At 51.3% G+C, this 14725-nt stretch overlaps 1 long non-coding RNA gene across 1 annotated transcript; it reads right to left on the bottom strand.

Moving 5' to 3' along the window:
- Positions 1 to 746: 746 nt before the first annotated feature.
- Positions 747 to 2741, bottom strand: LOC310964104. The gene is made up of 3 exons (XR_014593718.1): positions 1308 to 2741; positions 1075 to 1139; positions 747 to 916 (listed from the first exon to the last, which is right to left on the bottom strand). It is a non-coding gene; the product is annotated as an uncharacterized lncRNA (long non-coding RNA).
- Positions 2742 to 14725: the final 11984 nt, after the last annotated feature.

Consider the following 14725-nt stretch of genomic DNA (forward strand, 5'->3'; position numbering starts at 1 on the left):
TGATGGCAATTTAAATGGAAATCAGCACAGATGCTACTGCTGGCTTGACAGTAGCCATGACAACAGTACCAGACAGGTTGCAGTGACGAGACTGATATTTTGGCTTACTCTACTTGAAGCTGTAAATGAAAAGAAAAGGAAACAACGCATTAGTTAATAAGCAGCTGTGCAACTTTTGAAATGTTCTATCAAGCAGGGCGCAATATTGCTTACAGGCAGTTGTAGGTGCAGCTGTTGTGGGTGATACAGTTGCAGGTGCAGGTGTTGCAGGTGCAGGTGTTGCAGGTGCAGGTGTTGCAGGTGCAGGTGTTGCAGCGGCAGCCGTCGTAGGTGCGGCTGTTGTTGCTGGACCTGTATTTGGGCCTTCTGTGAAATTTTTTTTTGTAAATAGTATGTAAATAAGTATTGGTGCCCAAACCAAAAGGATTTCTTCATCCTTAGAGAACTTGACTGTATAGACCTAATATCTAAAATCTTACAGTAAATAAAACATTTTGTTTTACATAACAAGATGTCTGACGGAATTCAAGATAGTTCCGAGATTAATTCTGCTCATCCTGCAAGGAATGGACTGTATAACACTGAAATATAATAGTTGACTTTATTAATCTTGTGTATACCTCCACTTCTTGTGTTGCAATATAATTTTGTTTAGAATTTTTAAACATGAGCAGAAAATAAACTAAAATATTTAGATACTGATGAGAGAAAAACATTGTGTTGTGTTTACTTACCTAATATCTCTACTGAAGCGGGATCTATGCTCACATTGAAGGTATTGTTGGGATTGTTCACAGCGTCTACTAAGGTTTCAGCAATGACACTGTTCATTGGGAGATCTTCAGCAGGAGTAGTCCGATTGAACACAATCCCCATAGTTGCATTGGTTCCGGTCGTTCGTGTTATGATTATGGCACTGTATCATGAAACCGAAATGGACAAGTGTTACATTATGATATGAGATGTTGACTTGTGTTGTGTGTTTGAAATAATATTGGAAGATACCAATTTAAATACCTAAACCCTGCGCAGAACAAGGGAAATAGGTGAACTGCTGTTGAAAAAATGATTTACCTGAAACGTATCACATAGCAGCGGACAAACGTCAGTGGAAATCTTTTTATGTATATTGTAAAAAACTGCAAAAAAGAAAGCAACATTGAAAGAAATTAAGAAACCTTCAGGCAGTGTTCTTGTATTGAAAAAACACTTAAAAGTTTGATCTTTTACCTAAAACGTTATGTCCAATCTTTGATTGACAAGACTGACATAGTCAATGACAAAGTGTAATTTAAAAATTAACTCACTATTTCTATAACTTGTCGTTCAACTTTTTTATATTCACTGCTGTCCGGGTCAGTGAGGGCATCGGAAAAAGGTTGCTCGAGGTTTGCTGAGAGACTATAGGTAGGTTCAGGAGCCAAAGAGGTTGTTGTCATTATTGCAGCTGTTGTAGGAACTGCAGTCGTGGGTGTAACAGTTGTGAGTTGTGCAGCTGTTGTGGGGGCTGCAGTTGTAGGCACAAGTATTGTGGGTGCGGCAGTTCTAGGAACAGGTGTTGTACGTTTACCAGTTGTAGGCGCAACTGTTGTGGGTGCTGCTGTTGTAGGGGCTGCAGTTGTAGGTGCAGCTGTTGTAGTGGCAGCTGTTGAGGATACTGATGTTGTAAGTCTAGCTGCTGTAGGGGTCACAGTTGTGGGGGCTGCAGTTGTAGGGATGGCAGTTGGGGCAGCAACAGTAGTAAGTGATGCTGTCGTGGGGACTGCAGTTGTAAGTGAAGCTGTTGTTGGTGCTGCTGTTGTAGATGTAGGTGTTGTGAGAGCAGCAGTTGTGAGTACAGCAGTCATGGGTGCTGATGTTGTAGGGAATGCAGTTGTGGGAGCAGCAGTGGTAGGTGCAAAGGTTTTTGGGGCTAGAGTTGTGGGTGCTGCTGTTGTAGGGGCTGTAGTGCTAGGTGACGGTGTTGTGGGTGCAGCAGTTGTATCTGCAACTGTTGTTAGTGCTGAAGTTGTAGGTGCAGTTGTTGGAGTAGCAATTGTATGTAGAGCTGTTGTTGGGGATACAGTTGTGGGTGCTGCAGTTGTAAGAGCAGCAGTTGTAGGTCCAGCTGTTGTGGGTGCTGCTGCTGCTGTGGGTGCTGCTGCTGTGGGTGCTGTTGTTGTGGTTGCTGCTGTTGTAGGGGCTGCAGTTGTAGGCACAAGTATTGTGGGTGCTGCAGTTCTAGGAACAGGTGTTGTACGTTTACTAGTTGTAGGCGCAACTGTTGTGGGTGCTGCTGTTGTAGGGGCTGCAGTTGTAGGTTCAGCTTTTGTGGGTGCTGCTGTTGTAAGGGCTGCAGTTGTAGGTTCAGCGGTTGTGGGTTCAGCTGTTGTGGGTGCTGCTGCTGCTGTGGGTGCTGCTGCTGTGGGTGCTGTTGTTGTGGTTGCTGCTGTTGAAGGGGCTGACGTTGAAGACACAGCTGTTGTGGGTGTTGCTGTTGATGGGGCTGCAGTTGTAGGTTCTGCTGTTGTGGGTGCTGCTGTTGTAGGGGCAGCAGTTGTAGGCGCAGCTGTTGTGGGTACTGCTGTTGTAGAGGCTGCAGTCATAGGTGCAGCTGTTGTAGCAGCAGCAGTTGTAGGCACAGCTGTTGAGGTTGCAGCAGTTGTGAGTGCTGCAGGTGTGAATGCAGTTGTTGTGGGTGCTGTTGTTGTAGCGGCTGTAGTTGTGGGCGCAGCAGTTATAGCACCAGTCGTGGGTGCTGATGTTGTAAGTGCAGCTGTTGTAAGGTCTACAGATGTTGGAGCAGTGGTTGTAGGTAGAGATGTTGTTGGGGCTACAGTCATGGGTGCTGCAGTTATAGGCAGAGCTGTTGTAGGAACAGAAGTTGTAGGCACAGCTGTCGTGGTTGCTGCTGTGTTAGCTGCAGCTGTCTTTAGGGCTGCATTCGTAGGTGCAGCTGTTGATGCAGCAGTTGTTGTGGGTGCTGATGTTGTAGGTGCTGCTGTTGTGGTTGCAGGTGTTGTGGGTGCTGCAGTTGTAGGAGCAGCAGTTGTAGGCGCAGCTGTTTTGGATGCTGGTGTTGTGGGTAGAGCTGTTGTAGTAGCTGCAGTTGTAGGTGCAGCTGTTGTGGGTGCTGATGTTATAGGTGCAGCTTTTGTAAGGTCTACAGATGTTGGAGCAGCTGTTGTAGGGGCTGCAGTTGTAGGTGGAGCTGTTGTGGGTGCTGCTGTTGTAGGAGCTGCAGTTGTATGTGCTGTTGTTGTGGGTGCTGCAGTTGTTGGCACAGAAGATGTAGGCGCAGCTGTTGTGGATGCTGCTGTTGTAGGGGCTGCAGTTGTAGGTGCTGTTGTTGTGGGTGCTGCAGTCGTAGGTGCTGCAGTCGTAGGTGCTGCAGTGGTAGGCACAGAAGATGTAGCCGCAGCTGTTGTGGATGCTGTTGTTGTAGGTGCTGTTGTTGTAGGTGCTGCAGTTGTAGGCGGAGCTGTTGTGGGTGCTGCAGTTGTATGTGCTGTGTTTGTGGGTGCTGAAATCGTGGGTGCTGCAGTTGTAGGCACAGAAGATGTAGGTGCAGCTGTTGTGGGTGCTGCTGTTGTAGGCTCTGTAGTTGTAGGTTCAGCTATTGTGGATGCTGCTGTTGTGGGTGCTGTTGTTGTAGCTGTTGTAGTTGTAGGTGCAGGTGATGTGGGAGCACCAGTTGTAGTTGCAGCTCTTGTGGGTGCTGATGTTGTTGAGGCTGCAGTTGTAGGCAGAGCTGTTGTGGGTGCTGCTGTTGTAAGGGCTGCAGTTGTAGGTGCAGCTGTTTTGGGTGCTGCAGTCGTGGGTGCTGCAGTTGTAGACACAGAAGTTGTAGCCACAGTTGTTGTAGCTGCAGGTGTTGTTGGGGCTGCAGTCATAGGTGCAGCTGTTTTAGCAGCAGCCGTTTTGGGTGCTGATGTTGTAAGTGCTGCTGTTGAGGGTGCTACGGTTCTATGTGCAGGTGTTGTGGGTGCTGCAGTTGTAGGAGCAGCAGTTGTAGTGGCAGCAATTTTAGGTGCAGCTGTTGTGGATGCTGCTGTTGTGGGTAAAGCTGTTGAAGCGGCTGCAGTTGTAAGTGCAGCTGTTGTGGGTGCTGATGTTGTAGCTACAGCCATTGTAAGGTCTGCAGTTGTTGGAGCAGCTGTTGTACGGGCTACAGTTATTGGTGCTTCCGTTGTAGAGGCACCAGTTGTAGGCAAAGCTGTTGTGGTTGCTGCTGTTGTAGGGGCTGCAGTGCTAGGTGCTGGTGTTGTGGGTGAAGCAGTTGTAGGTGCATTAGTTGTAGCAGCAGTTGTTGTGGGTGCTGATGTTGTACGTGCAGCTGTTGTAAGATCTACAGACGTTGGAGCAGCAGTTTTAGGTAGACCTGTTGTTTGGGCTACAGTCGGGGATGCTGCCGTTTTAGGGGCTGAAGTTGTAGGTGGAGTTGTTGTGGTTGCTGCAGTTGTGGGTGCAGCTGTTGTAGCAGAAGCCGTTGTGTGTGCTGATGTTGTAGGTGCTGCTGTTGTGGGTGCTACGGTTGTAGGTGCAGGTGTTGTGGATGCTGCAGTTGTAGGAGCAGCAGTTGTACTGGCAACAGTTTTAGGCGCAGCAGTTGGGGATGCTACTGTTGTATCGGCTGCAGTTGTAGGTGCAACTGTTGTGGGTGCTGATGTTGTAGCTACAGCCATTGTAAGGTCTGCAGTTGTTGAAGCAGCTGTTGTACGGGCTACAGTCATTGGTGCTTCCGTTGTAGAGGCACCAGTTGTAGGCAAAGCTGTTGTGGTTGTTGCTGTTGTAGGGGCTGCAGTGCTAGGTGCTGGTGTTGTGGGTGAAGCAGTTGTAGCAGCAGTCGTGGATGCTGATGTTGTAGGTGCAGCTGTTGTAGACGGAGATGTTGTGGGTGCAGCTGTTGTAGGGGCTGCAGGTGTAGACACAGAAGTTGTAGGCGCAGCTGTTGTGGGCGAAGCAGTTGTAGGTGCAGCAGTTGTAACAGCAGTCGTGGATGCTGATGTTGTAGGCACAGCTATTGTGGGTGCTGCCGTTGTAGGCGCAGCTGTTGTGGGAGCAGAAGTTGTCGGTGCAGCAGTTGTTACAGCAGTCGTGAATGCTGATGTTGTAGGTGCAGCTGTTGTAAGGTCCACAGATGTTGGAGCATTAGTTGTAGGTAGAGCTGTTGTTGGGGCTACAGTCGTCGAAGCTCCAGTTGTAGGGGCTACATGTGCAGGTGCTGTTGTTGTGGGTGCTGCAGTCGTGGATGCTGCAGTTGTAGGCACTGAAGTTGTAGGCGCAGCTGTTGTGGGCGAAGCAGTTGTAGGTGCAGCAGTTGTAGCAGCAGTCGTGGATGCTGATGTTGTAGGTACAGCTGTTGTAAGGTGTACAGATGTTGGAGCAGCAGTTGTAGATAGAGCTGTTGTTGGGGCGACAGTCGTGGATGCTGCAGCTGAAGGGGCTGCAGTTGTAGGCGGAGCTGTTGTGGGTGCAGTTGTTGTTGGGGCTGCAGTTGTAGGTGCTGTTGTTGTGGGTGCTGCAGTCCTGCGTGCTGCAGTTGTAGGCATAGAAGTTGTAGGTGCAGCTGTTGTGGGTGCTGCTGTTGTAGGGGCTGTAGTTTTAGGTTCAGCTATTGTCGATGCTGCTGTTGTGGGTGCTGCTGTTGTACCTGCTGTAGTTGTAGGTGCAGGTGTTGTGGGAGCAGCAGTCGTAGCTGCAGCTGTTGTGTGTGCTGATGTTGTAGCGGCTGCAGTGGTAAGCAGAGCTGTTGTGGGTTCTACAGTTGTGGGTGCTGAAGTTGTAGGCAGAGACATTGTAGGTGCAGCTGTTGTGGGTGCTGTTGTTGTAGCTGCAGCTGTCCTAGGTGCAGCAGTCATAGGTGCAGCTGTTGTACGGTCTGAAGTTATAAGCGCAGCTGTTGTGGGTGCTTCTGTTGTAGGGGCTGCAGTTGTAGGTTCAGCTGTTGTTGATGCTGCTGTTGTGCTTGGTGCTGTTGTAGGGGCTGCAGTTGTAGGTTCAGCTGTTGTGGAGGCTGCTGTTGTGGGAGCAGTAGTTGTGGGTGCTGCTGTTGTAGATGCAGGTGTTGTGGAAGCAGCATTTGTAGCTGCAGCTGCTGTGGGTGCTGATGTTGCAGGTACAGCTGTCGTAAGGTCTGCAGTTGTTGGAGCAGCTGTTGTAGGGGCTACAGTCAGTGGTGCTTCAGTTGTAGAGGCACCAGTTGTAGGCAGAGCTGTTGTGGGTGCTGCTGTTGTAGGGGCTGCAGTGCTAGGTGCTGGTGTTGTGGGCGCAGCAGTTGACGGTGCAGCTATTGTAGCAGCAGCCGTGGATGATGATGTTGTAGGTGCAGCTGTTGTAAGGTCTACAGATTTTGGAGCAGCAGTTGTATGTAGAGCTGTTGTTGGGGCTACAGTCGTGGATGCTGCAGTTGTAGGGGTTGCAGTTGTAGGGGATGTTGTTGTGGGTGCTGCAGTCGTGGGTGCTGCAGTTGTAAGCAAAGAAGTTGTGGGCACAGCTCTTGTGGGTGCTGCTGTTGTAGGGGCTGCAGTTGTAGGTTCAGCTATTGTGGATGCTGCTGTTGTGGGTGCTGCTGTTGTAGAAGTTGTAGTTGTATGTGCGGGTGTTGTATCAGCAGCCGTGGATGATGATGTTGTAGGTGCAGTTGTTGTAACGTAAACAGATGTTGGAGCAGCAGATGAAGGTAGAGCTGTTGTTGGGGCTGCAGTCGTGGATGCTGCAGTTGTAGGGGCTGCAGTTGTAGGTGGAACTGTTGTTGGTGCTGCTGTTGTAGAGGCTGGAGTTGTAGGGGATGTTGTTGTGGGTGCTGCAGTCATGGGTGCTGCAGTTGTAAAAACAGAAGTTGTAGGCGCAGCTGTTGTGGGTGCTGCTGTTGTAGGGCCTACAGTTGTAGGTTCAGCTATTGCGGATGTGGCTGTTGTGGGTGCTGCTGTTGTAGAAGCTGTAGTTGTAGGTGCAGGTGTTGTGGGAGCACCAGTTCTAGTTGCAGCTGTTGTGGGTGCTGATGTTGTAGGCACAGAAGTTGTAGACACAGCTGTTGTAGGTGCTGCTGTTGTAGCTGCAGCTGTAGTTGCGGCTGTTGTTGTAGGTGCAGCTGTTGTAAGGTCTACAGATGTTGGAGCAGCAGTTGTAGGAAGAGCGGTTGTTGGGGCTACAGTGGTGGGTGCTGCAGTTGTAGGCGCATCTGTTGTGGGTACTGCAGTCGTGGATGCTGATGTTGTAGTTTTAGCTGTTGTAGGCTGAGCTGTTGTTGGGGCAACAGTCATCGGTGCTGCAGTTGTAGGGGCTGCAGTTGTAGGCACAGCTTTTGTGGGTGCTACTGTTGTAGCCGCAGTTGTCGTTGAGGCTGCAGTCGTAGGTGCAGCTGTTGTAGCTGCAGCTGTCGTTGGGGCTGCAGTCGTAGGTGCAGCTGTTGTAGCAGCAGCCGTTGTGGGTGCTGATGTTGTAGGTGCAGCTGTTGTAAGGTCTACAGATGTTAGAGCAGCAGTTGGAGGTAGAGCTGTTGTTGGGGCTACTGTAATGGGGGCTGCAGTTGTAGAGGACACAGTTGTAGGTGGAGCTGTTGTGGGTGTTGCTGTTGTAAGTGCTGCAGTTGTAGGCGCAGCTGTTGTGTGTGCTGTTGTAGCTGCAGCTGTCGTAGGTGCAGCAATTATAGGTGCAGCTGTTGTACGGGCTGAAGTTGTAAGCGCAGCTGTTGTGGGTACTGCTGTTGTAGGGGCTGCAGTTGTAGGTTCAGCTGTTGTGGATGCTGCTGTTGTGGGTGTTGCTGTTGTAGGGGCTGCAGTTGTAGGTTCATTTGTTGTGGATGCTGCTGTTGTGGGAGCAGTAGTTGTGGGTGCTGCTGTTGTAGGTGCAGGTGTTGTGGCAGCAGCAGTTGTAGCTGCAGCTGCTCTGGGTGCTGATGTTGCAGGTACAGCTGTCGTAAGGTCTACAGATGTTGGAGCAGCTGTTGTAGGGGTTTCAGTCAGTGGTGCTTCAGTTGTAGAGGCACCAGCTGTTGTGGGTGCTGCTGTTGTAGGGGCTGCAGTGCTAGGTGCTGGTGTTGTGGGCGCAGCAGTTGACGGTGCAGCTATTGTAGCAGCAGCCGTGGATGATGATGTTGTAGGTGCAGCTGTTGTAAGGTCTACAGATGTTGGAGCAGCAGTTGTATGTAGAGCTTTTGTTGGGGCTACAGTCGTGGATGCTGCAGTTGTAAGGGTTGCAGTTGTAGGGGATGTTGTTGTGGGTGCTGCAGTCGTGGGTGCTGCAGTTGTAAGCACAGAAGTTGTGGGCACAGCTCTTGTGGGTGCTGCTGTTGTAGGGGCTGCAGTTGTAGGTTCAGCTATTGTGGATGCTGCTGTTGTGGGTGCTGCTGTTGTAGAAGTCGTAATTGTAGGTGCGGGTGTTGTTGGAGCACCAGTTCTAGTTGCAGCTGTTGTGAGTGCTGATGTTGTAGGGGCTGCAGTTGTAGGCGGAGCTATTGTTTGTGCTGCTGTTGTAGGGGCTGCAGTTGCAGGTGCTGCAGTCGTGGGTGCTTCAGTTGTTGGCACAGAAGTTGTAGGCACAGCTGTTGTGGGTACTGCTGTGTTAGCTGCAGCTGTCGTTGGGGCTGCAGTTGTAGGTGCAGCTGTTGTAGGGGCTGCAGTTGTAGGTTCAGCTATTGTGGATACTGCTGTTGTGGGTGCTGCTGTTGTAGAAGCTGTAGTTCTAGTTGCAGCTGTTGTGGGTGCTGATGTTGTAGGAGCTGCAGTTGTAGGCGGAACTGTTGTGGGTGCTGTTGTTGTAGGGGCTGCAGTTGCAGGTGCTGCAGTTATTGGCACAGAAGTTGTAGGCACAGCTGTTGTGGGTACTGCAGTGTAAGCTGCAGCTGTCGTTGGGGCTGCAGTTGTAGATGCAGCTGTTGATGCAACAGCCGTTGTGGGTGATGATCTTGTCGGTGCTGCTGTTGTGGGTGCAGGTGTTGTGGGTGCTGCAGTTGTAGGAGCAGCTGTTGGAGGCTGAGCTGTTGTTGGGGCAACAGTCATCGGTGCTGCAGTTGTAGGGGCTGCAGTTGTAGGCGGAGCTGTTGTGGGTATTGCTGTTGTAATCCCAGTTGTCGTTGGGGCTGCAGTTGTCGTTGGTGCTGATGTTGTAGGTGCAGCTGTTGTAGGCGGAGCTTTTGTTGGGGCTACAGTCGTCCGTGCTGCAGTTGTAGGGGCTGCAGTTGTAGGCACAGAAGTTGTAGGCACAGCTGTTGTAGGTGCTGCTGTTGCAGCATCAGCTGTTGTAAGAGTTGCAGTTGTAGGTGCAGCTTTTATGGGTGCTGCAGTTGAAGGCACAGAAGTTGTAGGTGCAGCTGTTGATGCAGCAGCCGTTGTGGGTAATGATGTTGTCGGTGCTGCTGTTCTGGGTGCAGGTGTTGTGGGTGCAGCTGTTGTAGGTGCTGCAGTTGTAGGAGCAGCTGTTGGAGGCTGAGCTGTTGTTTGGGCAACAGTCGTCGGTGCTGCAGTTGTAGGGGCTGCAGTTGTAGGCGGAGCTGTTGTGGGTGCTGCTGTTGTAATCCCAGTTGTCGTTGAGGCTGCAGTTGTCATTGGTGCTGATGTTGTAGGTGCACCTGTTGTAGGCGGAGCTTTTGTTGGGGCTACAGTTGTCCGTGCTGCAGTTGTAGGGGCTGCAGTTGTGGGTGCTGCAGTACTAGGCACAGAAGTTGTAGGCACAACCGTTGTAGGTGATGCTGCTGCAGCTGCAGCTGTTGTAAGAGTTGCAGTTGTAGGTGCAGCTGTTGTGGGTGCTGCAATTGAAGGCACAGAAGTTGTAGGTGCAGCTGTTTTGGGTGCTGCTGTTGTACCTGCAGTTGTCGTTTGGGCTACAGTCATAGGTGCAGCTGTTGTAGCAGCAGCCCTTGTGGTTGCTGATGTTGTAGGTGATGCTGTTGTAAGGTCTGCAGTTGTTGGACTAAAAGTCGTAGGTAGAGCTGATGTTGGGGCTACAGTAGTGGGTGCTGCAGTTGTAGGCCCATCTGTTGTGGGTACTGCTGTTGTAGGGGCTGCATTTGTAGGTGCAGAAATTGTAGGCGTAGCTGTTGAAGGCACAGCTGTTGTGGTTGCAGCAGTTGTGAGTGCTACAGTTTTGGGAGCAGTAGTTGTGGGTGCAACTGTTATGGGTGCTGATGTTGTAGGTACAGCAGTTGTAGGGTCAGCTGTTGTGGGTGCTGTTGTTGTAGCTGCACCTGTTGTAGGGGCTGCAGTTGTAGGTTCAGCTGTTGTGGATGCTGCTGTTGTGGGTGCTGCTGTTGTAGGGGCTGCAGTTGTGGGAGCAGTAGTTGTGGGTGCTGCTGTTGTAGGTGCAGCGGTTGTTGGAGCAGCATTTGTAGCTGCCGCTGCTGTGGTTGCTGATGTTGTAGGTACAGCATGTGTAAGGTCTTCAGTTGTTGGAGCAGCTGTTGTAAGGGCTTCAGTCATTGGTGCTTCAGTTGTAGAGGCAGCAGTTGTAGGCAACGCTGTTGTGGGTGCTGCTGTTGTAGGGGTTGCAGTGCTAGTAGCTGGTGTTGTGGGCACAGCAGTTGTAAGTGCAGCTGTTGTGGGTGCTGCAGTTGTAGGTGCACCAGTTGTGGCAGCAATAGTTGTGGGTGCTGCAGTTGTAGGTGCAGCTGTTGATGCAGCAGCTGTTGTGGGTGATGATGTTGTAGGTGCTGCTGTTGTGGGTGCAGGTGTTGTGGGTGCTGCAGTTGTAGGAGCAGCTGTTGGAGGCTGAGCTGTTGTTGGGGCAACAGTCGTCTGTGCTGCAGTTGTAGGGGCTGCAGTTGTAGGCGGAGCTGTTGTGGGTGCTGCTGTTGTAATCCCAGTTGTCGTTGGGGCTGCAGTTGTTGTTGGTGCTGATGTTGTAGGTGCAGCTGTTGTAGGCGGAGCTGTTGTTGGGGCTACAGTCGTCCGTGCTGCAGTTGTAGGGTGTGCAGTTGTGGTTGCTGCAGTCGTAGGTGCAGCTGTTGTAGCAGCAGCCATTGTGGGTGCTGAGGTTGTTGGTGCAGCTGGTGTAAGGTCTACAGATGCAGCAGTTGGAGGGAGAGCTGTTGTTGGGACTACAGTAATGGATGCTGCAGTTGTTGGGGCCAAAGTTGTAGATGGAGCTGTTGTGGGTGTTGCTGTTGTAAGAGTTGCAGTTGTAGGTTCAGCTGTTGTGGGTGCTGCAGTTGAAGGCACAGAAGTTGTAGGTGCAGCTGTTGTGGGTGCTGCTGTTGTAGCTGCAGTTGTCGTTTGGGTTGCAGTCGTAGGTGCAGCTGTTGTAGAAGCAGCCCTTGTGGTTGCTGATGTTGTAGGTGATGCTGTTGTAAGGTCTGCAGTTGTTGGACTAGAAGTTGTAGGTAGATATGTTGTTGGGGCTACAGTAGTGGGTGCTGCAGTTGTAGGCCCATCTGTTGTAGGTACAGCTGTTGTAAGGTCTACAGTTGTTGAAGCAGCTGTTGTAGGGGCTACAGTCATTGGTGCTTCAGTAGAAGAGTCAGCAGTTGTAGGCAAAGCTGTTGTGGGTGCTGCTGTTGTAGGGGCTTTAGTTGTAGGTGCAGGTGTTGTGGGAGCAGAAGTTGTAGCTGCAGTTGTTGTGGGTGCTGATGTTGTAGTGGCTGCAGTTGTAGGTGCAGCTGTTGTTGGTGCTGCAGTCGTGGGTGCTGCAGTTGTAGGTGCACCAGATGTGGCAGCAGCTGTCGTGGGTTCTGATGTTGTAGGTGCTGCTGTGGTAGCTGCAGCTGTCGTTTGGGCTGCAGTCGTAGGTGCAGCTGTTGTAGCAGCAGCACTTGTGGGTGCAGCTGTTGTAGGGTGAGCTGTTGTTGGGGCTACAGTCGTCGGTGCTGCAGTTGTAGTGGCTGCAGTCATGGGTGCTGCAGTTGTAGTAACAGAAGTTGTAGACACAGCTGTTGTAGCTGCAGCTGTTGTTGGGGCTGCAGTCGTAGGTGCAGCTGTTGTAGCAGCAGCCGTTGTGGGTGCTGATGTTGTAGGTGCAGCTGTTGTAGCAGCAGCACTTGTGGGTGCAGCTGTTGTAGGGTGAGCTGTTGTTGGGGCTACAGTAATGGATGCTGCAGTTGTTGGGGCCAAAGTTGTAGATGGAGCTGTTGTGGGTGTTGCTGTTGTAAGAGTTCTAGTTGTAGGTTCAGCTGTTGTGGGTGCTGCAGTTGAAGGCACAGAAGTTGTAGGTGCAGCTGTTGTGGGTGCTGCTGTTGTAGCTGCAGTTGTCGTTTGGGTTGCAGTCGTAGGTGCAGCTGTTGTAACAGCAGCCCTTGTGGTTGCTGATGTTGTAGGTGATGCTGTTGTAAGGTCTGCAGTTGTTGGACTAGAAGTTGTAGGTAGATCTGTTGTTGGGGCTACAGTAGTGGGTGCTGCAGTTGTAGGCCCATCTGTTGTGGGTACTGCTGTTGTAGGGGCTGCATTTGTAGATGCAGAAGTTGTAGGCACAGACGTTGTAGGCACAACTGTTGTAGGCGCAGCTGTTGTGGTTGCAGCAGTCGTGAGTGCTGTAGTTGTGGGAGCAGTAGCTGTGGGTGCTGTTGATGTCGGCACAGGTGCTGTGGGAGCAGCAGTTGTAGCTGCATCTGTTTTGGGTGCTGATGTTGTAGGTACAGCCGTTGTAAGGTCTACAGTTGTTGAAGCAGCTGTTGTAGGGGCTACAGTCATTGGTGCTTCAATTGTAGAGTCAGCAGTTGTAGGCAAAGCTGTTGTGGGTGCTGCTGTTGTAGGGGCTTTAGTTGTAGGTGCAGGTGTTGTGGGAGCAGAAGTTGTAGCTGCAGTTGTTGTGGGTGCTGATATTGTAGTGGCTGCCGTTGTAGGTGCAGCTGTTGTTGGTGCTGCAGTCGTGGGTGCTGCAGTTGTAGGTACACCAGATGTGGCAGCTGCTGTCGTGGGTTCTGATGTTGTAGGTGCTGCTGTGGTAGCTGCAGCTGTCGTTTGGGCTGCATTCGTAGGTGCAGCTGTTGTAGCAGCAGCACTTGTGGGTGCAGCTGTTGTAGGGTGAGCTGTTGTTGGGGCTACAGTCGTCGGTGCTGCATTTGTAGTGGCTGCAGTCATGGGTGCTGCAGTTGTAGTCACAGAAGTTGTAGACACAGCTGTTGTAGGTGCTGCTGTTGTAGCTGCAGCTGTTGTTGGGGCTGCAGTCGTAGGTGCAGCTGTTGTAGCAGCAGCCGTTGTGGGTGCTGATGTTGTAGGTGCAGCTGTTGTAGCAGCAGCACTTGTGGGTGCAGCTGTTGTAGGGTGAGCTGTTGTTGGGGCTACAGTAATGGATGCTGCAGTTGTTGGGGCCAAAGTTGTAGATGGAGCTGTTGTGGGTGTTGCTGTTGTAAGAGTTGCAGTTGTAGGTTCAGCTGTTGTGGGTGCTGCAGTTGAAGGCACAGAAGTTGTAGGTGCAGCTGTTGTGGGTGCTGCTGTTGTAGCTGCAGTTGTCGTTTGGGTTGCAGTCGTAGGTGCAGCTGTTGTAGCAGCAGCCCTTGTGGTTGCTGATGTTGTAGGTGATGCTGTTGTAAGGTCTGCAGTTGTTGGACTAGAAGTTGTAGGTAGATCTGTTGTTGGGGCTACAGTAGTGGGTGCTGCAGTTGTAGGCCCATCTGTTGTGGGTACTGCTGTTGTAGGGGCTGCATTTGTAGATGCAGAAGTTGTAGGCGCAGACGTTGCAGGCACAACTGTTGTAGGCGCAGCTGTTGTGGTTGCAGCAGTCGTGAGTGCTGCAGTTGTGGGAGCAGTAGTTGTGGGTGCTGTTGTTGTTGGCACAGGTGCTGTGGGAGCAGCAGTTGTAGCTGCATCTGTTTTGGGTGCTGATGTTGTAGGTACAGCCGTTGTAAGGTCTACAGTTGTTGAAGCAGCTGTTGTAGGGGCTACAGTCATTGGTGCTTCAGTTGTAGAGTCAGCAGTTGTAGGCAAAGCTGTTGTGGGTGCTGCTGTTGTAAGGGCTTTAGTTGTAGGTGCAGGTGTTGTGGAAGCAGAAGTTGTAGCTGCAGTTGTTGTGGGTGCTGATGTTGTAGTGGCTGCCGTTGTAGGTGCAGCTGTTGTTGGTGCTGCAGTCGTGGGTGCTGCAGTTGTAGGTACACCAGATGTGGCAGCTGCTGTCGTGGGTTCTGATGTTGTAGGTGCTGCTGTGGTAGCTGCAGCTGTCGTTTGGGCTGCATTCGTAGGTGCAGCTGTTGTAGCAGCAGCACTTGTGGGTGCAGCTGTTGTAGGGTGAGCTGTTGTTGGGGCTACAGTCGTCGGTGCTGCATTTGTAGTGGCTGCAGTCATGGGTGCTGCAGTTGTAGTCACAGAAGTTGTAGACACAGCTGTTGTAGGTGCTGCTGTTGTAGCTGCAGCTGTTGTTGGGGCTGCAGTCGTAGGTGCAGCTGTTGTAGCAGCAGCCGTTGTGGGTGCTGATGTTGTAGGTGCAGCTGTTGTAGCAGCAGCACTTGTGGGTGCAGCTGTTGTAGGGTGAGCTGTTGTTGGGGCTACAGTAATGGATGCTGCAGTTGTTGGGGCCAAAGTTGTAGATGGAGCTGTTGTGGGTGTTGCTGTTGTAAGAGTTGCAGTTGTAGGTTCAGCTGTTGTGGGTGCTGCAGTTGAAGGCACAGAAGTTGTAGGTGCAGCTGTTGTGGGTGCTGCTGTTGTAGCTGCAGTCGTCGTTTGGGTTGCAGTCGTAGGTGCAGCTGTTGTAGCAGCAGCCCTTGTGGTTGCTGATGTTGTAGGTGATGCTGTTGTAAGGTCTGCAGTTGTTGGACTAGAAGTTGTAGGTAGATCTGTTGTTGGGGCTACAGTAGTGGGTGCTGCAGTTGTAGTCCCATCTG

The sequence above is a fragment of the Echiichthys vipera genome, assembly GCF_963691815.1.
Source record: "Echiichthys vipera genome assembly, chromosome: 22".
Classification (NCBI taxonomy): Eukaryota; Metazoa; Chordata; class Actinopteri; order Perciformes; family Trachinidae; genus Echiichthys; species Echiichthys vipera.